General features: G+C 46.1%; 1 long non-coding RNA gene across 1 annotated transcript; it reads left to right on the top strand.

Annotated features, from left to right (window-relative positions):
• The first annotated feature begins 1,252 nt into the window (after positions 1–1,252).
• Positions 1,253–27,805, top strand: LOC142803397 (uncharacterized). Its single transcript, XR_012894093.1, has 3 exons — positions 1,253–1,326; positions 18,300–18,335; positions 27,662–27,805. It is a non-coding gene; the product is annotated as an uncharacterized LOC142803397 (long non-coding RNA).

Here is a 27,805-nt window from a genome sequence, read left to right on the forward strand (position 1 = left end):
CGTCATGCTTGTTGTCTACCTAGCATACCGCTACGTTACGGAAGCGCATCCAGGAAAATTGTGCAATACCAAAGTATCACTACTTGTTTCGGCCTGATCAGAACTCTTTACCACATGTGTTCATTCGGGGACGTTGCATTCCATTCACTCGCTCACTTGAAGGAGGTTACGTCAAGGTTTTTTTTTGTATTGGCACCACCTGATCTCCCGAACGAATAAAGGGCAAGAGGTCCTTACTCGTACCATGCTGTTCGAGTCAGCTTTCTTGTATCGGGAGGTAAGTATGACGTCCCGCGTGGCCCCTGACGCAAACAGCTTCTTCTTTTGTGTAATATGCCCCTTGGCTCTAAATTAAATGCACAATGTTGCTTCTGTTAGGCAGTATGAATACTGCTTTACTGAAATTACTTCGCATATTCGATGTCCGCCGCAGCAGTATAGTTTCATTAGCTGCCCACCTAAATGCGGGTGCCGCGGCAGGAACTCAAACCTGTATACTTCCTGGAGCTGAGTAGCAAAATACATTATGCATAAATCCACCAGGCCTGCACGCAACACGCAGCATAGTCACCGCAAAAGCTGCAAGAGCGGCCTTACAGAGCCTTTGTGAAACACTCTTTGAGTAATTGCCACAAGCGTACTTGTAGGGTAGCCACTGTGCAGTAAATCATCATAATTTTATGGACAAATCTCCTTAGGGTGGAGCGATGTCCCCTGTCTGTCGGCGTGACACGCTTGGCACATACCCACTCTAGAGGGGGTATGTGCCACAGGGCATGCAAGATGGTGATACTTAGAGTGTTCACTAGATGGACGCACAGACGGACACACTGACGGAAGGCCAGGTGGAATAGCAGACGGATGGATAGACGGACGGATGGATGCATGCATAGACAGACGGATGGACGTACGCACGGACACACGGACAGACGTACGGACGCACGGATGGTCGCGTGGACGGACGGACAGGCAAGAACAAACGGACGGACAATCACAGCATATTCACTCTGTGAATATGCTGTGATTTTGTTTCTTCAGGAGGTTGGCATTCACTCTGTCAACCCTCGTCATTCTTTGAAAATGAAAATTTAGAAGAACTCACAAAATAAGCTTTTTGCGATAAAGTAACATATTTCCCCCTTTAAAACCACTTGATGGAACTATGTGCTTAGAAAGAGTGCTTAGAACAAACACATCGTGAGCGAGCTCGATGTGGGAAGAAGTAAATACCAATTTATTTTGTCAACGTCGCAGGTTTCACCAAACGAGCAATGATGCCTCTGCTTCTCTTCCATTGTCTGGCGATGTATGCAGCAGTACTGTCAAGTAAGTATCGTTTTTCCATAACCAGCATTGATCGAAAACGCAAAAGAAGTGCCAACGCTAATGTTGTAAGTTTCTATGAATATATGCACAAATGAAGTCCGTATTGACAAACTCTTAGGAAGCAAAGAGTGCAAGTGGTCCTATTCGGAGTGCGCTATTGTGACCTACCAGGCCTTTTTACATGAGACCAGGCTCAATGGTTCTGTGACATCACACAGGTGATCGGTCTTATTGGATGTGCCGTAGAAGTGACTGGCAACTTTTGAACTCAATTTTAAACAAACATTGTTCGTTATCTTAGGCACAATTCACCATCACCAGGGGCAGAAAAACTAAAATCGCAATGTTAATCCCAATTCATTACTATACTTGGGAACTTGTAGGAAAAACAGCGTCGTCAGCAATTCGCTCCACATTTATGCGTCCCGCGCGACAGTGCTTTTCTCGAGTTTTAACCATATCAAGCACCATCGGTACGTGGCTCAGTACAAACCTCGTAAGCGGCGACATTTCAAGCTTTGACATCGTGTGTCTCTAAAAGGCTACTGGCAAATTGAGTTACTCCAGCGCATCAATACAATAAGCATCGGGCTCTCGCTTTACACACAACTCGGGATTTACGCGTGTCACGCCGTAACTGCCCCCCCCCCCCCCGAAAAAAAATGGAACGCTGATTCTGGTGCGTATGTTTGCCACACACGCCTCTTTTATGTTATGCTTTATGTGACCGGCATTGTGGATAATGCCTTACACAAACCACATCATGATGTCTGAGAGCATTCCAGATATTTTTTATTTGGCTTGAGGACGCAAACGCAGCCAGTTGAGTTCATACTCAAACGATCGCGACTGCCAGTGATAATGCAGGAAATATTCGCTGCCACGTGTGTATATGCGGACATGCCTTGGCGCAGATCAGAAGATCGACGGCCGGCACTCGGTTTGCCGCTATCTGTGCGGCTGTGTATTACTGGAGTCGGATTTTCAGTCTCCCAGTCAAAAGTTCAGTCAAACTAGGAGTCTCACCTTCGGCACGATTGTAAGCTTCTCAACGTCACGAGCGCGTGACAAGTTTACCGGCGTTCCTGCTGAAATACTAGTTATCGTGTCCACGTACTTCATTGCGTTTGCACATTTTAAAGAAAATGAAGAGCTTGTGAGTGGCCGATGTCTGAGCCACTCTACATTGACTAGTATTGCAGTAACAAATGCCGGCGTTCAGCTAAACCGACGCCTCCTAGAAAAAACTATGCGTGGAACGTCATTCTCTTTTCAATTGGGAGCTTCCTGCCAGCACGCAATTTCTAAGGCAATGCCTCCTGCCATGTGCTGCGAGCGGCCACCGCGAGGAACCACTCGCCTCCCTACCGCTCAGTCACGTTACGTTGGCGTACCGTTCTGTCACATGACATCCCAGCGGCTCGGAGGCAAATGTGAGAGCATCGCTGTGTTCGCAGGGGGTGGGCGCCCGAGGCGTTCACCTTCGTGCCAGAGAGGGAGGGCAAAATCCGAGGTTAGGGCAGCATGTTCGTGGCTCACCTTCCAGGTGTAGTTATTTTTTTCAAGGTGGCATTCGATAAACTTTACTGCCAACGTTATGACACCATCCGAGCTCTTTATTCATAGTGCCCCGCAGGGGTGCGTGCGCAAGTAGGCGTTTGGTGTGTAGCGACACCATGGACCCGAGCGAACGGGGGAGTTTTGACTCCCTACCACGCCTAGCCGTGCGTGGCTTTGCCATGTCCGGGAAAAAGGGAATCCTGGAGTTGAGCTGACGCAGGGTGATTGCACCTTTAAGGCCCCTCGGCGGAGGCAACACACCCCTTTGGCACCGGCTTCAAGTAGACGGCACCCCGGGGCTGACCCACCCAGGGGAAATCGGCAGTCGCCTTTTCCTATCTATCTCCCTACATCTTCGTCTTTATCTCTTACTATTTATCTGTCCTGTCTTCTACTCTCTTCTGTTTACTTCCAAATTTCCTGGCGGCAAGGGTTAACCTTGTGTAGTTACCCAACCTTGGGTAGTTATATCTTGTTTTAGCGGCGATGTATGACTGGCGCCTTCAAGTGTTCTACCCTGTAGCGTCCCCCTGATGGGCTCGGTGGTGGGTGGTAACCATTGCCGCCAAACATGAAATGCACCACATGACAAAATGTTTCCCCCTTCTCAATGATTGGTCTCTGAAAAAGAACCGCACCGATGAAATCTCCAAACGAACCGGAAGCGGTGACCACTTCCCACGCTTTATAGTCATACACTCTCTGGCAGATAATGTCTCTGTTGCAGGACTGTCGGTTTTTCTAATAGCTAAAAGCCTTGCTAACCTGATAGGCAAAAAATACGACGCAATGAAACTGTCATCCGGTGATCTTCTTGTTGAAGTAAGCCAGAAACAGCATGCAAACACTCTCCTTAAACAGAAGCAGCTCACCCACCTGGACATGTCTATCACCCCCCATCGCAGTCTTAACACTGTTCAAGGCGTCATTTCACTACGTGGTCTGATGCAAGAAACCGGAGCTGACCTCCTTGAAGGCTTCCGGGAGCAAGGCGTAGTCGCCATCCGTCAGATAACCATCAGGCGAAACAATGAGGAAGTGGTGACGCCTCATATAGTACTAACATTCAACCGCTCCATCCTGCCAGAATCCGTGAAAGCTGCGTTCCTTCAATGGAAAGTCCGCCCCTACATACCCAACCCTAGAAGGTGCTACAAATGCCAGAAATATAGGCATGGGTTGAATACCTGTCACGGAAAACAAACTTGTGCAAAATGTGGCGATCATGAGCACCCAATGGAGAGTTGTAGTTCCACGCAAACAGAGTGCCCTAACTGTCACGGGCCGCACGCAGCGTACTCTCGGACATGTGAAATTTTCAAAAAGAAAAAGGAAATCATCCAGATAAAAGTAATGGAAAAGATCACATTCTCTGAAGCCCGGAAGAAGGTGTCGCTCTTCTCCGGAAGAACGTACGCTGACGCAGTGGGCCGGGGGGCCGGGCGGCGTCCAGCAACGGTGGGCGCGCAGTACAGCTTTGCTGATGCGTGCACATTTCAGCTCCCCACCAAGCAGCCGCAGGCTGCACCAACGTTAGAAGTCTCGCAGGTCCACATCCATCAGACCTCAGAGACAAAACAGACAATTCAAACCCCGCAGGTCAACCTCCGTGAGACCTCGGGGACGACGCACACAACTGAGAGTGCACCTGTCCCTCTTGAGAAACCTCCGTCAGCCTCCGAGTGTTCACAGGGGGCAATGGATGTGACACCGGCGTCCTCAGCATCTCCGATACTCACGGAATCCATCCTAGTGAAGCGGAGCCCAACAGAACGCCTCAGAGGGAAAATCACCCTCCAGTCCAGGCGCCTGACAAACGCGGCGTAGTCTGAATAACCCTCCTACCTTTCTTCCTTCTTAAAAAAGGCTGCCGAGAGTATCATCTACTGGAACTGCCGAGGTCTACTGAAGAACCTGGATGACATTTATGAAATACTTGCGCAACACCAAGCTAACATACTTTGCCTGTAGGAGACACGCTTAAACTCAACACACACTAACTTTCTAAGAAGATGTGCGGCATACCGAAAGGACAGGCATGGCACTGCCCATTCATCCGGCGGTTTCGCTATCGTGGTGCAGAAAGCACTCCCGTCCCAAAACTTCACTCTGGTTACCGACTTAGAAGCAGTGGCAATACGAACGCTTATCTTTTGACGAATGACAACTGTGTACTCATTATATATGCCTCCAGACTACCACCTTTCTACTAAAGAGTTTGAAACTCTAGTCGACCAGCTCCCACATCCATTCCTCTTGGTTGGAGATTTTAATGCGCACAACCCCCTATGAGGATGCAGATGAACAGATTCTTGAGGCTGCTTAATCGAAAATTTCCTCTTGTACTCCGGCTCCTGTATATTTAACAAAGAAGAACCAACGTACTTTAACGCAGCGTGCAACTCATACATGCCGTAGATCTTGCTACTGGCTCCCCTTCACTCATGGCAACCACAGATTGGCCTGTTATTCATAACCTCTATGGAAGTGATCATTTTCCTGTCTGCCTAAAACGCACAGGAAGTACAAGTAAGACGACTACAAATGTATTCAGGTTTAGAGAACAAGATGCTGACTGGACAGAATTCCGAGAACTTACAGAATTGTCGCGTTCTTCTATTGAAAACCTAGACATTGATGACTGTGAAGCATTGGTCGTACTTCACATCATACAGGGCGCAGAGCGATCAATCCCACAGACATCTGACAAGACGCGAAACAAACGACGGCCCTGGTGGGATTCGGAGTGCAAAAAAGCTCGCGAGAACCAAAACAAAGCTTGGTCGAAATTTTGCAGGTACCGGACAACTGACAACCTGATGAATTTCAAGCGTGCAAAGGCAAATGGTAGGCGTATCTGACGAGAATAAAAGAGGCAGAGCTGGCAGTCATTTCTCTCGTCAGTTAACTCCTACACTGATACGCATAGGGCTTACAACATTGTAAGAGCACTTCAAGGGCACAACACTCATCAGGTCCCTCTCGTCAGAACTGCTGGTGATACGCTGGAACACCAGGCAGATGCCATAGGCCAACACTTTGAGTATATCTTCAGCTCAGCACATTACACAGACTCCTCTAAACGACACAAGCTTGCTCAGGAACGTAAGCCTATCCGCGATAGAAGGCCATCTGCTGGAGGCTACAATACTCTGTTTACCATCGACGAATTGAAGGCAGTGCTGGCAACAAGTGGCAACTCAGCTGCAGGCCAGGACAAGATTACATATGGCATGCTGAAACACTTACACGAACACACGCTTGATGTCATTCTCTTACTGTTCAACAGCGTATGGTCCTTCGGGCGTCTACCCAAGTCCTCGAAAGAGGCAGTTATGATACCCATCCTCAAACAAGGAAAAGAAGCCACACATTTCGCTAGTTATAGGCCTATCGCCCTGACTTGCTGCTTGTGCAAGATATTTGAGAAAAATGGTAAACCGCCACCTCATGTGTTACCTTGAATATAATGGCCTCCTTGACCGTCGTCAAGCTGGATTCAGATCAGGCTGGTCGACAGCTGACCAACTCGTAGCATTCGAATCCTACGTCGGGGATGCCTTCATTCACAAACAACACTGCCTTTCTGTATTTTTCGACTTGGAGAAGGCTTATGACATGACATGGCGTTATGGCATTCTCCGTGATTTGGAATCTCTTGGAGTGTCAGGGAACATGCTGAATACAATTCAAAGCTACCTCTCTGAACGTACGTTCGTGGTTCGTGTTGGAAATGTCCTTTCAAGGTGGTTTACGCAGGAAAATGGTGTCTCCCAAGGTGGCATGCTTGGTTGCACACTATTCATCATAAAAATGAAATCCATAAACACTATACTGCTCAAACAATTTCCTACTTTGTATATGTGGATGACATTCAGATCAGCTTCAAATCGTGCAACCTAGCCATCTGCGAACGTCAGATTCATTTGGCAGTAAATAGGCTCTCAAACTGGGCAGACAAAAATGCCTTCAAGTTTAACTGTGACAAGACTGTCTCCCTACTCTTTTCAAAACTACGTGGCATAAGGCCGTCCCCCAACATTTCAATGAAAGGACACACCATTGTTACTAAGAAGGATCATAAATTTCAAGTTGTTGTGATGGATGATAAGCTCAGCTTTGTCCCACAAATCAAGCAGCTACAACTGAAATGCTTGAAAGCCTTGAACTTGCTCAAGATTCTCTCACATCAGTCATGAGGTACAGATCGCGACTGTCTATTAAACCTTCTCAGTAGTGTAGTGCTCTCGCGTATTGATTATGGCTCGGTTTTGTACGAATCAGCATCGATATCCGCACTTAAGATGCTCGACCCAGTGCATCCCTATGGGCTTCGTCTGGCTAGTGGCTCTTTCCGAACCAGCCCAATAGCCAGCCGGCATGTTGAGACAGATCGGTGGTCATTAGAAGGACAACGGCAGTTTCGCAAGCATCAAGTATGCAACCAAGGTGCTCTCTCAAGTCGACCACCCATCTCATGAGTTATTGCAGGATACATCAAACGCCCACCTGTTCTTGAGGTGACCATCAGCTACGCCAACGTATCCCATCAGAGTGGGCTCACAATTTGAAAAAAAATTATATACCCGTCTCCAATCTTCTACTAAGTTCCCACATGAACACCGTGGCACCATGGGAAATGCGAACTATCAATTGCGACTTGTCATTCTTAGAGGTAGGAAAGCATGGCCTCCCAGTCACAATCAATCAGCATTTTATGTACTTGCAGGCAAAATACAGGTGTGCCGAGTACTACACTGATGCTTCCAAGTCCTCGGCATGTGCTGCATACGGCGCAGCGTACTCTGAATCTGCAACAATGAATGAACATACCAGCATATTTACTGCTGAGTGCTATGGCATATTGCTAGCTATAAGGCACATCTTAAAGAAGAAAGAACCAGCCTCCATCATATACACAGATTTCCTCAGTGCAGTGACTGCGTTGTCTTCCGCAAAGACACATAAAAATCCAATGACTAATACTTTTCTAAACTGCCTCATGTCAGCCTACAGATCCAAGCTAAAAATCACGCTATGCTGGATTCCGGGACACTGCAACATAGCTGGCAATGAGGCAGTGGACCGACTTGCGAAGTCCGCTGCACTCCGCCGAACAGTAGACGTAGTCGTCATTCCATATAAGGACTTGAGGCCGCTAACCAGAAACCGAATGCGTAAGCAATGGCATTAGGAATGGAACGCAGCAATTGAAAATAAATTGCACACAGTAAAGCCAAGAATAGGTAGATATGCTCCTGAAAAACGTAACAGGCATCAAGAGGTTGCGCTGTGCAGACTCAGAATCTATCATACACATGCTACACACTCGCACCTTTTAAGCAACTCTCCTGCACCGTGTTGTGAAAATGCGGTGATGTGCTATCTGTCGTTCACGTTTTAATTATGTGCCCGTACCTTGAACCACAAAGACTGCATCACTTCCCAAAGCTATAAAAATGCCACATACTGCCTCACCCTCTATTTTTTCTCGGGGACGATCCTATGTTTCCCATAAAAGTTGTTTTAAAGTGCTTAGCTGAAGTTGGATTCCTGCACCCAATTACATATTCTTACTAATCTCAGACCTCTCTCAATCCTGAGAGAACCGCTGAGACTTCTTTACCAAATGTCATGCAGCACGCACTCCTCGTCCTGACAGGGACCACTGCCGCCACTGCGTGACTTTTTAAAACCCATAGGCTTGGACCGTTTTAAACTCATCACACATAGTCATTACACTTAAGCTAAATCCTTATGCCCCACTCTTTTATTCTTGCGACCCTGAGATTTTTCTTATAATTGAACCAACGAAAAAACCCTGTGTTTGGCGCTCTTCGGCCTGAGTTGCCCTTGCGCCACTAAAATCTACCACCACCACCATCATCATCATCATCATCATCATCATTGTCATCATCATCTTTATTCATAGTGGTTGAAAAACTCTGTAAGAAATCGTGACATGCTCGTGGGAAAAAATCTCCGGTCGATTGAACTCTGATGCACCTCCAGCGAGCGACAAGAGAAAACTCGCAGCATCGCCACAACCGCTGTAGTAGATGTTAAAAAAAGACGAATTAGTGGATGTATGCTATCAGCGCCCGTTTTATAAGTGGGCGCTGACCTAATTGTGTGCTATCAAGTTAAATAAGAATAGCGTAATTGGCTATTCTGCTCTCTCTTTCTTTATTTATATTCAAATACTGCAGCTCTATGCAGAGCTATTGCACGAGTGGGATGTTTTTATTAACATCTCAATAATGTTCGTTTATTTACAGTAGCAGTTTCGCAATGTCTGCAGCTTCGTTGAAATAGACATGTTAGTGACACAGCGCAACACAGCACGTTTCAGTCATTATCGACAGCACATTTCCGGCAGAATTCAAACCGTGCGTGCTGGCTGCCCCGCCATCGAAACGTCTTGCACCGGCAGCCTCAGACAGTGTCGTTTGCAGTGGTCGTCTCAATATGACGACTTGAACTAGTTAGCGTGGCAAGCGGTCCCGGTGGTTGTGTATGCCTAAAGGTCTTACTGGGCAAATCACTGCGGCAAGACTATAGAGAGAAGTAATATTGAAAGAATGAGAGAATTTTATAAGCGCAGTAAGAACTGTACGATGTTAGCAGCAATCTAAAACACACTGATAGCTTGAACATGTTCGTTGCATCAAGAATTGAGTCGACACTCATAGCCGCAAAAGATGAAAAGGGTCTGTGGTTCACCGTTTTGGCGGTGACTGCATTGCCGCTACCAATACGCCCCAAAGGATGAACGGTTAGTCCTTTCAGCAGGAACTCTCAGAGGACGAACTCAAAAGCCTCAGTAATTTTGAGGGGTGGAACATACAGGATTAAAAGTTACTTTTTTTAGGAGGAACAGACTGCGCAGGGATGAACTGTTACTTCCGATAGGACTGACAGTTGCTCCTTCTCGAAAAAGAAAAGAAAGCCAATCGGAAACTAGGGGGTTGATGAATGCATTCCACGACACATACAATCAATACACAAGAAGTACACTACAGAAAAGTCATGACAAATACAAAGGATCTGTACTGGTGCTCATTGAATCAGCAGCCACGTTCGCTAACCACTATACCACCGCCCCAGTAGATGGCAGAGTGAAAATTACTGGGACACAGGTAGGCGCCGTGTGGACACTATACGTTCTACCATGTTGCCCAAAACGACAGGGTTTCTTATATTAGACTTAAATCTTCAGTGTTTGTTAAGCAAATATTCGATGATGATGATTGTGAAAAAGTAAAATGTGTTAATTAGGTGTTTCTGCCCGCCTACTTCGAGTGCATTTGCGTGCTTGACTAGTGTGTGTATAATTGAATACTCCCATCTATGTTGTAGTCGCTGTCTCAAACTTGGTCGCATTTGATAGTACAGGGCGCGGTTGGCTGTGTCGTTAAGTGATAATGTCTGTTTATGACAAATAAAAATTATGAACTATCCATAATTTTATGCTGCTTTGCATCCATAAAAAGTGAAGGATGCAAAGCAGCAGGGGTGCGCACTGTCGAACCGATTGAAACGGGCGTCGACGCGGGTGCTGGAAGGACGGTTTGAAGTTAAACTCTGCGTAGCGCTTACTCGAGTAAACGTTTCTTTGAGACGCAAAGACACGGGAGGTGGGTCGGGTTTCGTGTAAGTTTTATCGCAAATAAATCAGCTGAAATAGTGTTTCCACTCGACGTGCGGTCGAGCATTATGTTTGGTGGAGAGGGTAAAGCGAGAGAGAAATTTGTTGCGAGTGGATGGACGAGGAACACCACCTAGGTGTGTTGGGAGGAGCCGACAGCTGCTGCAGGTAAGGAAAAAAGTGACTTCAACGAACAACTGTGACTAGACCTACTTAGCTTCGTTCCAACAACGGCGGTTGGGGGGGGGGGGTTGAGTAGTGCGACGTCAGTGATTTCCAGGCAGGGAGTTTTTTCCTTTTTCGAGAAATTTTCGCCTGCCATTTAGCCAAAGGGAAAAATCAAATCCTCGTAATATTGCAGGGAACTTTAGGAACGATTAATTGCTCCTATAATGACCGATCATTAGCGGTCACAGAGCGCCTTCAACTGTTGTAGTTGGTTCTAGCGCATGCACTACGCAAGCATAGCCATTGAGATTCCTTTTTGACATTTGCGTTGAGAGATTTCCAGTTCACTATTGGTGTTAGACTTGAAGCCCAGAATACGTAGGGTACTAACGTTATATGAACTAATATAGTCACGCTCTTGTTGTGCAGCAGCGGAGGGGCTAATCTTAATTTCAAAAGTCACCCGTTCGTCAGACACGTGTAATTATAGTATGTGTGCGCGTAGATGGGGGCGGCAATTAGTACTGTTGTGCAGAGAAATACGCAGAGAATATCGTCCACGCTTACAGAGAAAAATGTCTGAAATAATGCATTTTTATATCTCTGAATGGGAATTCTTTGGCGTAGTAGAGACAATCACTGTGTGGCGCGTTTCCACGGAGACGCTAGCGGCAAGTCTGGCCTAACGGCGCGGTGGCATAGACCAGCGGCCACTGCCATTCGCAGGAGTGCTGTTCAAAGTGCACGGCAAGCTTCGCCGGCAAGGCATTTCAGCCTGCAATCAAAGCGGCTGGCCTTTCGAATATAGTTGTCGACCACCTCCAATCCATCAAGCGGCCGCTGTGCGCTGTGTAGATCGTAAGCTCTGAACTGGTGCTTCCATTCGCTTTAGACTCATGTCCTTAAACTTGGATAATATGGTACTCGCGTATTGATTCGACTCTGTTTCTTTGAGAGCCGTACTCAAATAATTGATATTTTAAGTTTAAGGAAGCCTTCGCGAATCTTGGAGAGCACATTACTCTTTTGTAAGTTGTTGTTAATTTTGGATAGCTGGTGCCACTTGCTCGGCTAGCACTTTTGGGGCACGTTATCTGGTTTTACGCTGCGTATCTGAATACCACACAGGCTAAAACTCTGTAATAACTGCTAGAACGTAGTCTGAGAACAACCCATACGACATAACGTGAAAACCGCGGAAAAATAAGCAAGCAGCTCAAAGCATCCTGCGGCCGCCGCAGACGACACGGAAAGCCGGAAGCAGACAACGCATCTCGCCAATGTAACCTGCTCCGTCAATGAAGGGCTGCGTTGCCTTACAGCAGACCGAAAACGGCACCAGAATAGGTCTCGGACCCATTCTTTGGACGGCAAAGAACGGCAGATGTACGTGAAGGAAAAAGCCCGTTCATGGTGGCCTGAAAACGTCAATTACGAAATGGCTTGGCATGCTTGCCACCAGCGTTAATCGGCTCTTACACGGGCTAGTCAAAGAGCTGCTTCGCCTATAAAAACTAAAACGTCTATAGACACAACTAAGCTTATTCAGCGACTGGGCTCCGTTATGCACCATCGTGCGCACACATCAATTCAGCAACTTAGATGAGTACAAAAGTTAGAGTGGCTTTCCTGCACTCTATAGACAGACACCAACAGCCTAAATGTTTTATTGGAATGATTGTATCCAGCCGACTTAAGAAAGTGCACCCGTCCAATCAATCAACAGCTGCTGAGAGCATTTACGTAGCTTCAAGACGTTGACCTTTCTCGGAAGGCGCAACAGCCATGAATTTCCTTTAAAAATTATTGCAGAAGAGATTATTATTTCCAATAAAACTGTTCGCGCTTTTGTAGTTACGTCTCATTGCGTCAGTTCGAAATACCGCGTGCGTAAAAATTCGAAAGAACCTGCTTGTTCACAGAATCTGTCATGCAATCAAGCTGTTCAGAACATGGTGTAAAACTCAAAAAGCCCTTTAGCGAGTTTATCACTTCAAGCTTTTACGGCAAACGTTTGTGGGCCCCCTTACTTATGAATAAAGCTTGTGCTTTATTTTAGAGATATAAAATTAAACTAGCCTAGCATAGCCACAGACGAGAGAAGTCTCCGACATGGTGACCGACTGCTTGTGTTAGCGGTGCGAAGCCAAGCTAGACAGGCAATGTTAACAGCCCACCTTCCTAAATTACTTGTTTACCTTGCAAAAGAGAATATTGTGTGCGGAGTATACGTGAATTTTCTTTTTGAAAGTAGCCAAAATTTTCGATGAACAATGCTTATTTGGGCTGCACTGAAAACAAAACAAACTTTAAACAGCAGTACATGCTACATCTAATGCTAAGCCGTCATTGATGCTATCACGTTTTGATGGCCTAGCAATCACACCTGTAGTTCTATAGTAAACAGGGCAGCACTCACAGTGGTGCGTAGCACGAGCTTATCAACCATGCGTGTTTTTAGTTTGCGAAGAACGTGAGTGTTATATAAGCGGTGATCGTTACATATTAACAGCACACAAGTAAAATCTCGCGGAGGGATTACAGCCTTGACACTCACTTTTCAGGCGATACCTTGGTGGCCACGTAGCATATCGATAGCGTAGCGCTTCAGTCTAGTAGCGAATCTCGTTTACCATCATGTAATTATGATTCAATGCACCACAAGAGACGGCAATCAAAGCCACGTAATGATAACACATCCACGACCAAGCGCTACACCAATGAGGGTTAGCTAGTCGAGAAAAGCACGCCGTGCGTTGATGCGGCTTGGGCGCGATCACTTTTTTTTTTTGAAGGAGAAGGGGTTCACAAATTTTTTTATTTTTATGGTAAAAATATAATATTACTTCGCTCCTGACGTAGTTTCCGCAGTTGTGACTATTTACATTATAAATAAATTGCTAACAGCTGATTTCTTTAGGGAACTATTTTCTGACACACATGCTGGCTATTCCTTCGAGACCGCCACTGAACCGGAAGGTTCCATAAGAGTAAATGTTGCTGGCGAAAAATAGCATTAGGGAGATTGTGTCTCCCTGCCTTACACCCTTCTTGAATGGTATTTTGTTGCTTTTTTTATGATGCACTATGGTAGCAGTTGATCCCCTGTAGATTTCTTCCAGAATGTTTATATATATTTCAACTACGCCCTGATTCCGCAGTGTCTGCATGACGGCTGATATTTCTACTTAATCAAGCGCCCACTCGTAATCTATGAATGCTATGTAAAGTGGTTGGTTACACTGTGAGCATTTCTCTATTACCTGATTGACAGTATGTATGTGGTTAATTGTTCAGTAGCCTGTTCGAAATCCTGCTTGTTTCTTTGGTTGATTGAATTCTAATGTTTTCTTTACTCTGTTAGCAATTACCTTTGTAAATAGCTTGTATACTTCAAAGAGCAAGCTGATCAGCCTGTAACTCTTCAAGTCCTTGTCATCTCCTTTGTTATGTATTAAGATGATGCTAGCAATCTTCCAAGACCCTTGTACTCTTCCCGTCAGGAGACATCTTGTAAACAGGATTGCTAGTTTTTCTAACACAATCTGTCCTCCATCTTTCAGCAGATCTGATGTTACCTGATCCTCATGAGCAGTTTTGCCTCTTTGCATGCTATCCAAAGCTTTTCTGACTTCTATCAATACTGGTGGGGTGTTATTTGGGTTACTGCTAGTTCTTATAGTATTATGGTCGTGCTTGTCTCGGCTACTCTACAGATCTCTGTAAAACTCCTCCGCTATTTTACCTATCCTATCCATATTGGCAGTTATTTTGCCTTGTTTGTCCCTTAGTGCCCACATCCGATTTTTTCCTATCCCAAGTTTCCTCTTCACCGCTTTGACGCTTCCTCCGTTTTTCAGAGCTTGTTCAATTCTCTCCATGTTAAACCTTTTTACATCGCATACCTTACGCTTATTATTCAACTTCGAAAGTTCTGCCAGTTCCCTTTTGTCTGTTGTACTTGAGAGTTTCATGATTTGACGCTTCTTAATTAGATTATTCGTTTCCTGGGAATCCTTGCCAGTGTCATGTCTAACTACCCTGCCTCCAACTTTTACTGCACACTCCGTAACGATACTCGTCAGATTATCATTCATTGTATCTACGCTAAGGTTGAGTACCAGTTCTGAAGCGACACTCTGAATTCCTGTACTTACCCTTTCAGTGCTAGCTCATTGATTGGCTTCTTGCGTTTCAGTTTCCTTCTTCAAGTCTAGGCGAATTCATCGTACCTTGCCAACCACTTCCACATCCTGCACGATTCCAGTGTGTGCACTCATTATGAAGTCTATTTCGTTCTTATTTTTGCCATTAGGGCTCCTCCATGTCCACTTGTTGTTTCCTCGTTTTTGGTCGAAGGTATTCAAAATCCGTAAATTATTGCATTCTGCGAATTCTACTAGTTGTTCCCCCCAATGCTATTTACCGCGTGCTTACAGGAGGTTTTGAGAAGCCTAGAATGGGAACAGTTAGGGATAAAATCTAATGGAGAGTACCTTAGTAACCTGCGCTTCGCCGATGACATTGCATTGCTGAGTAACTCAGGGGACGAATTGCAACTCATGATTACGGAGTTAGCAAGGCGAGCAGAAAGGTGGGTCTTAAAATTAATCTGCAGAAAACGAAAGTAATGTACAACAACCTCCGAAAAGAGCAGCCCTTCGAGATAGGTAATTGTGCACTTCAATTTGTAAAGGACTATATCTACTTAGGGCAAGTAATAACCACAGAGCCGAACAACGAGATTGAAGCAACAAGAAGAATAAGAATGGGGTGTAGCACATTCGGCAAGCACTCTCCAATTATGACCGGTAGATTGCCACTACCCCTCAAGAGAAAGGTATATAACAGCTGTATCTCGCCGGTACTTAGCTACGGAGCAGAAACCTGGAGACTTACGAAAAGGTTCAGCTTAAGTTGAGGACGACGCAGCGAGCAATGGAAAGAAAAATGGTAGGTGTAACCTTAAGAGACAAGACGAGAGCAGAGTGGATTAGGGGACAAACGCGGGTTAAGAATATCACAGTTGAAATAAAGGAGAGGAAATGGACTTGGGCCGGGCAAGTAGCGCGTAGACAGGATAACCGCTGGTCATTAAGGGTAAGAAACTGAATTCCCAGAGAAGAGAAGCGGTTTAGGGGGAGACAGAGAATTAGGTGGGCAGATAAGATTAAGAAGTTTGCGGGTATAAATTGGCAGCAGCAAGCTCAGGACCGGGTTAACTGGCGGAACATAGGAGAGGCCGTTGTCCTGCAGTGGACGTAGTCAGGCTGATGATGATGATGATGTTGATGATGATGATGATGATGAAATGTATCTCCGTTTGGTCTGACAATTCCTTTCTCAGTTAACACACGGCGCCCTCGTCTTGCAGTTAATCTCTCCGTGGACTAACTGTTAGTTGTGGGGACAAATTGCCGTACTTCCTCCCATTTCGGTCTTTTGTGGCTAAGAGCATACACGTTGTTAAGTAATATCTTTGATTTTGCCACAGAGTTTGTATGAACACTCTCAGCCTGTTCGTGCCGCTACCGTCACTGTCATGTCCAGTACACGTATGTGCATGTACGTGTACGCAAAGGCCACAAATAGAAAAAATGCAGACATGAAAGCTTCCAACCAGCAATCACCGGCTTCAAAGCGTGCTGTCTTAGATATTTAGGCCAAGCGCCATTTTTTCTCAAAGTAGTAAGTGTAGATACTGCGAACAGCACACAACAGAACTCATCACATTTGAATTACTGTAACATACACGACACCCACAGTGTTCCAAACAGTAGAAGGCATTTCAAATGTGAGGGAAACACGCAAAAAGTCCAGAATTGCAAGAGACCTGACTACGGTGAGCCACTTGTAGCTTGATGGTTCGTTGCCTATGGTTGCTGAGCAGCAGCATCAGCGTCGATAAGGCACGTGGTGTCCAATGTGCATCACGATGGGCACGCTATTCGTGTGTGGACAAGAGCTCTCGGAATTATAGGAAAGTCACGAAGAAAAATAGCCCTGAAAATTCCCGCATCGCGTGTCAGAAAACGTAACCAGGGCCTCAGGCTCCGTGATACAGCACATTAAAACACTCAGTCACAAGCTATCAGGTCTAACGACAAGCTATTTTCAGATGTTCTTTAGAAGTGGCACAGCGTTATATATCTGGTGCGCTTCTGCATTGTAGAGGCACATTTACGGATTCACTATATAGAGCAAAGGGCCTCAGGGTGTGATAATAGCGCATGCCTCAATGCAGCCTCGCTCGCCTTGCTAGTTACTTCGTTACTTACTTCGCGACCCTTTTCATAACGCGCCAGTGCGCTTCTTGGCCATGCATCTTTGCCCTACTAATGGCGGCTTATGTCGTACTTCAAATGCAGACCAGGTCTTAGTTAAACACACTGAGGCTTGTCTATTACGCGCATTATTGTCGAGATAGTTAACCTACATTTTGTTTTAGTGCAAGTGACCTACACTTGAGAACTCTGTAGAAAGTGACTAGCCGCTATTAGTGGGCCAAACTGCATAGTATGAAGGCTAGCTGTACAATTATTAAAAAGGTCTATAACTCCTTTCTTGAATGTTTTTAAGTTACAGCTCTTCTGAATTGTTCCCCTGATGCAGTGTTTTTCAAGTCTTTTTTGTTGTATTTTGCATTGGAAAATGTAAATTGAATTGTACACATATGTAACCCCCTTCTGACTATGACTTCGCGTAGAAGTTGACAGCGATAAATAAATAAATAAATAAATGAATAAAAATAAATAAATAAACGCATAAATCTTGGCAAGCACCAGCGGCGACTTGTTGCGGGCCAATAACTTTCACACAGTGACATCTGTTGGTCTAACGAACGCACGACATCGGTGTGTCGGCTGTGTCTCGGTGATTTTGTAGTGCCTGGTGGCTTTGCTGTAAGTTCTCAAGCCTACGACAGCCGCGTTTCGTAGCATTGAATATGATACACAGACATCATGATATAGTGACACCGTTTAAGCACCAGCACGAAGAAATGCGTTGCGTTACGCAGCAGTGATTTTATGTTTCAGCAACGAATTAGTTTAGGCTGGTCGTATTTTGTCAGACTCTAGCCCAAAAAAAGACTTGTAGCGACGTTGCCTAAAAACTGCTCACCTCGCACAGCTGATTTGACGTCATGCAAAGTCACGTACGTGCCAAGATGGCTGCTGTGCACCGAGCGCGCCGTAGCACTCATACCTAAATTTGTGCCAAGTCAAACATCGCTACTATCCAACTACAGTGACGTTAAGTCACCGGGCAACAAGTGCACAGAAACCGCGCTCGAACTAAGAAATGAAAGTAATGTTGTGCCAAGACAATTGCTGTCACGGGTCACCGTAAAAAAAGAACGTACTCTTTCACTCTCTCTTTATATGGGTCTGCTCACATCACCGCACGTGCTCCTTACCTACCATCCCACGTACTCTGTTAATCATATGGCTCCTAGAGGTATGTTATATGCACAATACTAGGATTTCTTTAGAGCGAACTTAATGTGTTGGTTTCGCAGGGAAATTTTTTTATTTAGCAATATTCTCATTGCATTCTTTGTGGCCCTTGTGCTAATTTCGTTTTAATTTCAATATAGAAAGCACGAATGCGGCACCGTTAAACAGGCCTGGCTGTAAGTATGATACTTCTTCCACTGCACTGCATGCACTCGCTATTACTAAACAACTACAACTAGTACTATTTCAAAACATTACAATATTTTGAGTCACACTATTTTGAAAACTCATAAACGCTTGCAAATGTAAGCAACTTGATAATAAATAGCAATTTCATAAAGTTCTAGTTTGATGAATTCTCACCTAATCACAATTGATATAGGGCAATAAATCGACTGTACTTCCGGATATGAATAGCACAGTAGAACTAAGTATTTTGCTTAAGAATATACACTGCGTCTAATTGTGCTACACTTCATTTTTGTGTTTCCAAAACTCGGTCATTCTTTCCCGAAAGACCATTCAACAAACGCGACCCTAGAAAATTGAGCTTGGAGGACCGTACAAAAATAACTCCGCTTTCAATCGAACTCATTTGAATTTTGCGCAAATGAAATCAAACCACCAAATATAATAGCATTGCCATTTTGCACAATCATAGAATCAGATCGTAGTTTCCACACTACGGATCTCACTATATGAAGTTTCTACACTATTGGCTACGGCAGCGACGTAAATTGAGGAAAGAAGTTGCTTAGATTTGCACAAATTGACAGCTAACGTTGCCATTACAAAGAACATCTTTTTTATATTTCACTTATGGTCGCTCTTTTAAGGACATAAGACTTCGCTATTCGAGAAATGCATCGATGGTGAGTTTCAGGGTGACTAAATTATAGAAAATATTTATGCAATACTTCAACACAAGGCAACCGCATGGGGTTCCTGTAGCTCATAAACGTAATAATGGAAAAATAGGCAGCCCGGCACGCGCACGACGAAGACAGCAAGGTGTGGACAGGACCCCTCGGGTGTTGTGCTTGCGAGCGTTTCTCTAAAATTCTCATAGAAGCCAATAACAAGAAAATATGTGCATTACTACATGGGATCGAGCTGTTAAAAAGTACTTCAAAACGTTCAATTTATTTTCGATCAAAGAAAGAACGAGAAAGTACCCAATGTATCTACAACATTTTCTTGCATAACAGCTCCGGAAAAGCAAGTGTTTATATTGTGGGTATTAAGGCGAAAGCCTTAGATGCCTCGTAAAACATGGAAATTGGTCGGCGTCAGCAAGAGCGATGGAAATAGTTGTGGCGTGATGACGTCAACGTTTGATGCCTTCACGATGTTGCATATCATCACAAATTGCCACACCATCATTACGCTGCGATGACATCATGATGACGTGGCACAATCACGTCGTCAAATGGCAACGTCGATTGCTTATTTAAAGGCGAGTCCGATCACGCAGACCCAGCCAAACTAGGTGGAACGGAAATAAAAATCTCGCAATGCCACCGACAATGGAGCGCGTGAAAAACCACGTTAGTTACAGAAAATTTTAGGTTGGTGGCGGGGAAGCATAAATGCTGCGTAAGTTCTTTGATCCAGCAAATGCCCTCTGTCTTGCGCTCCGATTACTCATCGATACTTTCTTGCGCGCCGGCGGTGCGCTCAGCGCACGGCCCAATTTTTAGCCTTGGTTAACACGAATTCTCCGCAATGTTGAACGCAGGCGCGGAATTATGCGCTAGCTGCGCACTCCCAAGGCCCACAAAAGTTAAAAAAATAGTAATAGCAACCTGAAAAATGCAGAAGCTAACGTCTACGTGGAGTAGCCTATTTTGAGAAGTCGTGTGAGTGGCGCTAATGAAAAAAATATCGTTGAGGACCGTGTAAAATTTTTTATCCCACATTCATACACTTTTGCAAATGATATCTTGTGCTCGTGGCGTATGCTTGTGCGTTTGAATTTTTGAATATCAAAGCAATTGAAGCTCTGTGCACATAGTCAATAGGAAATTGAAATGATGCTGATTATGAACCGCGATGTGTTTTTTTTACATTCAGTTTTTAAATGCGAAGCATTTCTTAGCGAACTTCGGTGACCTTGAGCGTATCTATCTATCTATCTATCTATCTATCTATCTATCTATCTATCTATCTATCTATCTATCTATCTATCTATCTATCTATCTATCTATCTATCTATCTATCTATCTATCTATCTATCTATCTATCTATCTATCTATCTATCTATCTATCTTGTAAGCACAATATTCACAACGTTTGACCTTCAGCATCTTCATCTGTATATAATCATCATCACGAAAAACGTCATCTTCGTTCGCAGGGTTGATCAGGCAATTCGGCCTAAAACTCCCAAGCATTTCCCCGAGGGTGAACATGGTTAATTGCGAATGCACGGGGTGATGTTATGAGGGGTATTTATTAATTCGCACTATTATATTTATAATTTACACTATGGTGCCTTTATGGTGTAATGGTTCCTGGGGATCGCAATTTGTTCAAACGGGGGAGTTTACGTTAACTCGCTGGCGAATGCCAACGGATTTTAACTTTACTCCCCCTCATAGCATGCGAGCCCCGGACGAGCAAAGTCCAGGGCTCGCACCCTCTCCCGCGTGGCACGTTCACTGGCTCGAACAGCTTCGGGAACGTCCACTCGCCGTTGACGATTGCGAGCGGCGTCTTGACGCCGGCCTTCATCGCCCTTCTCCGCCTGACGCTTCCGTTGTCGTTCCGCTTCTTGGGCCGCATTCGCGGCTCGATGCTGACGCCTCATCTCGGCCTCGCGAGCGCGCAGTTCACCATCCGCTGCACGCTTCGCCCATTTGTCCTCGGCCTCGCGAGCGCGAAGTTCGGCATCCTCTGCACGCTTCGCCTGCTTGTCCTCGGCCTCGCGAGCGCGCAGTTCGGCATCCGCTGCACGCTTCGCCCGCTTGCACTCGGCCTCGCGAGCACGCAGTTCGGCATCCGCTGCACGCTTCGCCCGCTTACGTTCGGTCTCACGAGCCCTTCGCAGCGCCGCCTTGTCTTCCAACGTCGGCGAAACCACCGCGGTACCGTCACCTCCAACGACGGGTGTAGTGCTGGCATTCGGTTGTACTGCATTCGTTGTTGATGGTAACGTTGCCTCCGGGACATCCATCACACGACCCGCTCTCGACGGGAGACTGAGAGAGAAGGAGGGCGCGCGAGAGAGAGGGGTGCGCGCGCAGCTGCAGCGAGCGAGGAGAGCGGAGGAGCGAGCGAAGGGGGATATCAGCGTCGCGTCCGTGGCTTATTCGGTAGAGCGTCGCGCTGCGGCCCGCCAAGTCCTCTTTCTTTTAAAGATAGAGAAAAGACTGCGGACGCCGCCGATGGCGGTGGATGGTTTGGGGTCGCTTATAAAGTGTATTCACACTTAATAAACGCCGTCGAGACTCCAACGCTGCTACTGTCTCACAGAGTGGTGGAGGCTGCTTCGATCCCCAAGTTCTCTCCGACGTCACGTTCCCCTGGAGCTCCGTTCGGGTCGCCGCTTGCTTCTCCCGTCCGCTGTCATGGCTGAAGAACCGCTGCCCAGAACATCCAGCATCCCTGTCCAACAAACCATTCCTGCGTGGGTTGTCAACGCCCGGCAGCGCGACCCACCCATCTTCTCTGGTCTTCCACGCGACGACGCCGAGGTATGGCTGAAATAATAGGGCATGGCCAGTGTTTATAACCAATAAGATGAGCCTCAAAAAAATTGCCCGCAGCTTCCCTCGGGGGAACACTGAGGAGGATGCGGAGCATATAATTGGTTAACGGGGTGTTAAAGTGCGACTTACTTGGGTCGATGGCTAAATTGGTTAACGTGGTTGTGAAATGGGGTGTTAAATTGCGACTTACTTGGGTCGATGGCTAAATTGGTTAACGTGGTTGTAGGAGGGGGTGTTAAATGAGTGAACACGTACACACGTATGCGAAAGGGCGGCGCTGGTCGAAGGGACGTCGATCATTGTATTTGTGGATTCGTTGGAATTCATTTCACCGCGACCTTGGACGTCGACGCGCCGTACAAACCAACCGACGAGCGGCATCTGAGCGAGCGAGCGCCGGCCTTGAGTATATATACAGCGCGACGGCGCATGCACTGTCAGCTGTCGAATGTTCGAGAAGGGGGAGAAGCGCAACGGCGCATGCGCGCGCGTCAGCTGCCGATGTTCTCGAAGCGCGACGGCGCATGCGCGCGCGTCAGCTGCCGATGTTCTCGAAGCGTGATGGCGCATGCGCGCTACATTATACAGCTAGCGAATGTTCGTGAAGAGGAGAAGCGCACGCGGTGTGTAGAGGAGGAAGGGTGCACAGATGGTGGAGGAGTGAAGCGCGCGCGGTGTGTAGAGGAGGAAGGGATGCACAGATGGTGGAAGAAGGAGGAGGAAGCTTGCGGACGGCGCCGCACTACAAGCCTCGAGTATTAGATGCTCCGCATCTAAAACTTCGTCACGTCGCCTTCTATCTGTCCGATGTCGTGAAAACGTGCTTTATTAACCACGAGAGCAGCTTCCCGGATTGGCCTACTTTTGCTAAACAAGTCCGTAGGATTTTTGGGAAGCTGAACATCTATTCCGAAGTGTCAAAACGAAAGCTCAATGGGCGTATGCAACATCCCGAGGAGACGTACACTTCGTACATTGAAGACGTCCTTGCCCTTTGCCACCGCGCGAACTTGGCGATGGCAGAAGCTGATCGTGTTCACCACATCATCAAATGGACAGGCCATGACGCGTTCAACACTCTGGCTGTTAAAAACTCCACCACCATTGAGGACGTCATCACCACATCTCAACATCTTGATTAACTCCGAGCCATTCGATTGCACCCAGACTACCCAGACGCCAGTGACAGCCGCCCTTCCTCGGATGCCGAATTGCGCGCGCTGATTCGCACTCTGATTCGTGAAGAACTTCAAGCGCAAGGGTCGTCATGCGCACCCGCCCCTCGGCCTCACTCTCAATCTGTTGGTCTGCGCGACATCATCAAAGACGAGCTCTCATGCATGGCTGGCGCTCTCCCATCGAACACTACGGCGCCACCAATGCCACCCATGACGTATGCGCAAGTCGCTGCCATGCAACCTGCCATGGTTCAGAACGCGCATCCTGTTCCTGCGCAGTCCAACGTAGCAACATTTGCACCACACTCGCCTGTTCCAGCGCTAGTACCAGCGCCTTTGAAAGCTCCAGCACACTACGCCCCCTGGCGCTCACCTCACCCAATATGTTACTATTGTGACATTCGGGGCCATATTTCACGATTTTCCCGCAAGCGCCAATGAACGCCATGGCTACGATGTTTTTCGTGATGATGATTATATAGATGAAGAAGATGAAGGTCAAGCGCGGTATCTTGTTACGTTCTTACATGACACGCTTGTCAGGATTATCATGTTTGCACCAGTCATATATTTTGTCACCCATTGACGTCACGTAACACCAAACTTGGTATACGTGGAACTAGCAAAATGACCGCGAGCACATCATGAAGGGCTCAATATACTCCAATGTAATGTTGACGCGCGCGCACGCTGGACACAGTGACACTACCTTAGCAAGACGCGACCAGCGTCCGTCGGCGCGGCCCGGCGGCAACCGGCATGAAATGCTAAGTGCTGCGTTTTGCGCCGGTGCGTTACCCAGACAACACTGCGTCTCCGTCTTTTCTACGGAGGAACGCCGGACGCTGGACGCGCGGAAACACGCATGCGTCAAAGAAACGCAGCGCGGCGCGTGCTGCGAGTATATGGCAGGAACGGCGCCTGGCATGGCAACGCTGGCGTGCCGCAATGAAATGAACGCCGGCGTGCACGCGCACCACATCACGTCGATATGTATTGGCGCTTTGACTGTGGCGTGTGGTCATGTTCTTACATGACACGCATCTCATGATTATCAAGTTTGCAGCAGTCAAATACCTTCGTAATCAATTTGCGTCACTTAATACCAAATTTGTTTTATGTGAAGCTAGCGAAACTGCCGCGAGCGCATCATCAGTGTGGCATGTGGCCATGTTGTTACATGACACACATGTTGTGATTATCCAGTTTCGATGTGTCACTTACCTATGTCGTCTGTTCGCGTCGCGTAATAGCAAGTTTGGTACATGTGAAGCTAGCAAAACGGCCGCGAGCGCATCATGAGCGTAGCATGTAGTCATGTTGTTACAGGACACGAATCTCATGTTTATCTTCTTTGCACCAGTATCATACCTTCGTCATCCATTCACGTCTTATAATGCCAAGTTAATTGTAGATGAAACTAGCGAAACAGCTGCCGGCGCATCATGAGCGTGCAGTGTAGTCATGTTGTCACATGACACGCAACTCACGATTATCATGTTTCCACCAGTCATGCACCTTCGTCGTCCATTCAGGTACCGTAAATCAAATTTGGTATATGTAACGCTAGCGAAACGGCCGCCAGCGCATCATGAGCATGGCATGTATTCATGTTGTTACATGAAAACATGTCATGATTTTCATGTTAGGGTCTGTCACTTGTGTTCGCCATGCAATCATGCCATACTACACCAGTTTTGCAACATTCTATGTGAACGAAACCACCGCAAGAGCTGCAGCACCATGACATGTAAATCATGACATTCATGACATACGTATCATGATTTTCTTATTTTTACTAGTCAAATATGTTCTTAATACAGTAATTTAAGCCATACGAAGTTTGGTATCAATTCCATCATCGAAACGGCTAGAAGAGCTGAAAAGTCGTAGGCGGCTAGATAGATAGATAGATAGATAGATAGATAGATAGATAGATAGATAGATAGATAGATAGATAGATAGATAGATAGATAGATAGATAGATAGATAGATAAATAGATAGATAGAGAGATACGCTCAAAGTCGCGAAAGTGTGCTAAGAAATGCTTCGCATTTAAAATTGGCCGATCCTACCTACAGTGGGAATCGATGATACGTGAAGCACTAGTGAGAAATGTTGATATGTCACTTTAAAATGAGCGCTACGTTACGAGGTGGAAGTAGGTGATACCGTACATGGCTTCAGTGTTAATAATAACATGTTTGGTTGCCTCGTTTACCTTCGTCATCCATTCACGTCACATGATACCAAATTCGGTATATCTGGGGATAGCAAAACGGCCGCGATCATGCTATGAGCGTGGCACGTTGTCATGTTCCTACATGACATGCGTGTAAGGATTATCATGTTTCCACCAGTCATATATTTCGTCTTCCATAGATATCACTTAGCACCGAATTTGGTATATTTGGAGCCAACAAAATGGCTGCGAGAGCATCATGAAGGACCCCATACAATCCAATGTAGCGTTGACGCGCGCACACGCTTGGCACAGCGACGCTACGTTAGCAAAATGCGAGCACTTATAGTCTGACACCAGGCGCGACCAACGTCCGTCGGTGCGGCCCGACGGCAACCGGCGCGAAATGCGCCATGCTGCACTTCGTGCCGATGCGTTACCCAGACAACACTACGTCTCTCTGCTTTTGTAACGGAGGGACGCCGGACGCGCTGGAACGCGCATGCGTCAAAGCAACGCAGCGAGGCGCGCGCCAGCGAGTATGTGGCAGGACGGGCGCCTAGCGTGCCAACGACGCGACGAAATGAACTCCGGCGAGCACTCGCACCGCGTCACGTCCATATGTATTGGCGTAGTCATATTCTCACACGACGCGCATTTCATGAGTATCAAGTTTGAACCAGTCAGATACCTTCGTCAGTCATTCGCGTCGCGTAATATCGAGTTTGGTACATGTTAAGCTAGCAAAACGGCCGCGAGTGAAAAATGAGCGTGGCATGTAGTCATGTTTTTACATGACGCGCATCTCATGATTAATATATTTGCATCAGTCACATACCTTCACTATTCTTTCATGTTTCGGAATACGAAACTTGTTATATGTGGCACTAGCGAAACGGCTGTGAGCGCATTATGAGCATGAAAAGCAGTCATGTTGTTACATGACACGCATGTCATGATTTTCATGTTAAGGTCGGTCCCTTGTGTTTGCCATGCAATCATGTCATACAATACTAGTTTTGTAACATGCCGTGTGAATGAATCCAAGACAAGAGCTGCAGTACCATAAAATGTAAATTACGATATTCATTACGTATAAGTTACGATTTTCATGTTATGACTAGTCATTTAAGCTCGTCAAACTGTTATCTTGTGGCATACCAAGTTTCGTAACGATACCATTATCGAAACAGCCAGGTGAGCTAAAAGTCGTAAGTGACTAGATAGATAGATAGATAGATAGATACGCTCAAAGTCGCGGAAGTACGCTAAGAAACGCTTCGCATTTAATAAAGACCACCAAGAGGGAAGTTTTCGCGAAAATAACTTTCTCTCCATGCTGGATTCAAACGCGCGTGCCTTCCATTCGTAGCTTAACGTCCTAACCATTTGTATATTCTGTTACGCTAGAAAGTTAAAGCATAACCCTATATAGATTTGCATACTACTATATAAATCAGCAGGAAAAGGATGGAAGCTCGAAGTGAAAAAATCCGTAAACAGGGGTTGTGTAGAGCCGACGTTCCAACAAGCAGACTTGTTTTCCTCAAGGCTAGAACAGAACTACTTTCTTTAGCGCTAGCGTTTCTACGCCTTGTACAGTCTCCTCCAATTCAACACAGGAGGAGAGCGAAAACATTGGATAGGATACACGGGTGGCAGAGAGTGCGGAGGAGGGTGGGGCTGCGATGATTGGTATGAGTGAAAAACGAACTGGTACAGCGCGAATAAAAAGAAGATTAACGAGAAGTGAGGAGGTGATAATATACACGCGTTCTTGAACGCTGGTTTTCAAAAATTACCAATGGTGAATTCGAAATCAAAGATGAAGTAGTTTTTCGTGTAATTACCAAACTGAATTATTTCAAGAGCCCATTTAGAAACGTTTACACCTACTGGTTGGGATGTGTTGAACTTGATAATACATTTTCTGTTCCTTGCGGATAGAAAGTTTGAAGTATGTAGAAATTTAGGTCATCGACGTTGAGTTGTGTCCGGCCACGTTTAAATGATGTGCCACTGCTTTAGGTAATTTATTTGCTATGTCCGCGTGGTGATCGTGTATTGTGACCTTAGCAAGCCGACCTGTTTTGAGAATATAGCGTTGAGACAATATGCATATTCAATCATTTAGACAACGTTTGCACTAGTGCAGGTAAAACTAAATTCTATACAATGGACATAGTCACCCCCGGTACTTTTAACTATCTCGTCATCTTAAAAGTGTTTGCAAATCTTGCATCTTAGACGGCAGCAAAGTGTTACTTCAGCAGTTGAATACGGGCTTATTTTTGCATGCACCGACATGCCATTGAAATTGTTATCGGGGTGATACACGACCTGTGGCACTTGAGGAAACACTTCCTGTCTTCTCAGGGGATTGCAAAAGAGATACATTGACGTTTGTTTGTTTCTTCATTGTATGATTCAGACTACGAACCCTATTGGAGGCCAGTGATCTATCGCGTGCAACCAGCTATTTTTTATTTTGACTACACCGAAAGTTTCGAAAAACCTGATAACTTGCCCTCTCGCTTCGATTCGAAGCTCATCGAAAGCCCTCAACATCATGGAA

The sequence above is a fragment of the Rhipicephalus microplus genome, chromosome 3 (genome assembly GCF_043290135.1).
Source record: "Rhipicephalus microplus isolate Deutch F79 chromosome 3, USDA_Rmic, whole genome shotgun sequence".
Lineage (NCBI taxonomy): Eukaryota > Metazoa > Arthropoda > Arachnida > Ixodida > Ixodidae > Rhipicephalus > Rhipicephalus microplus.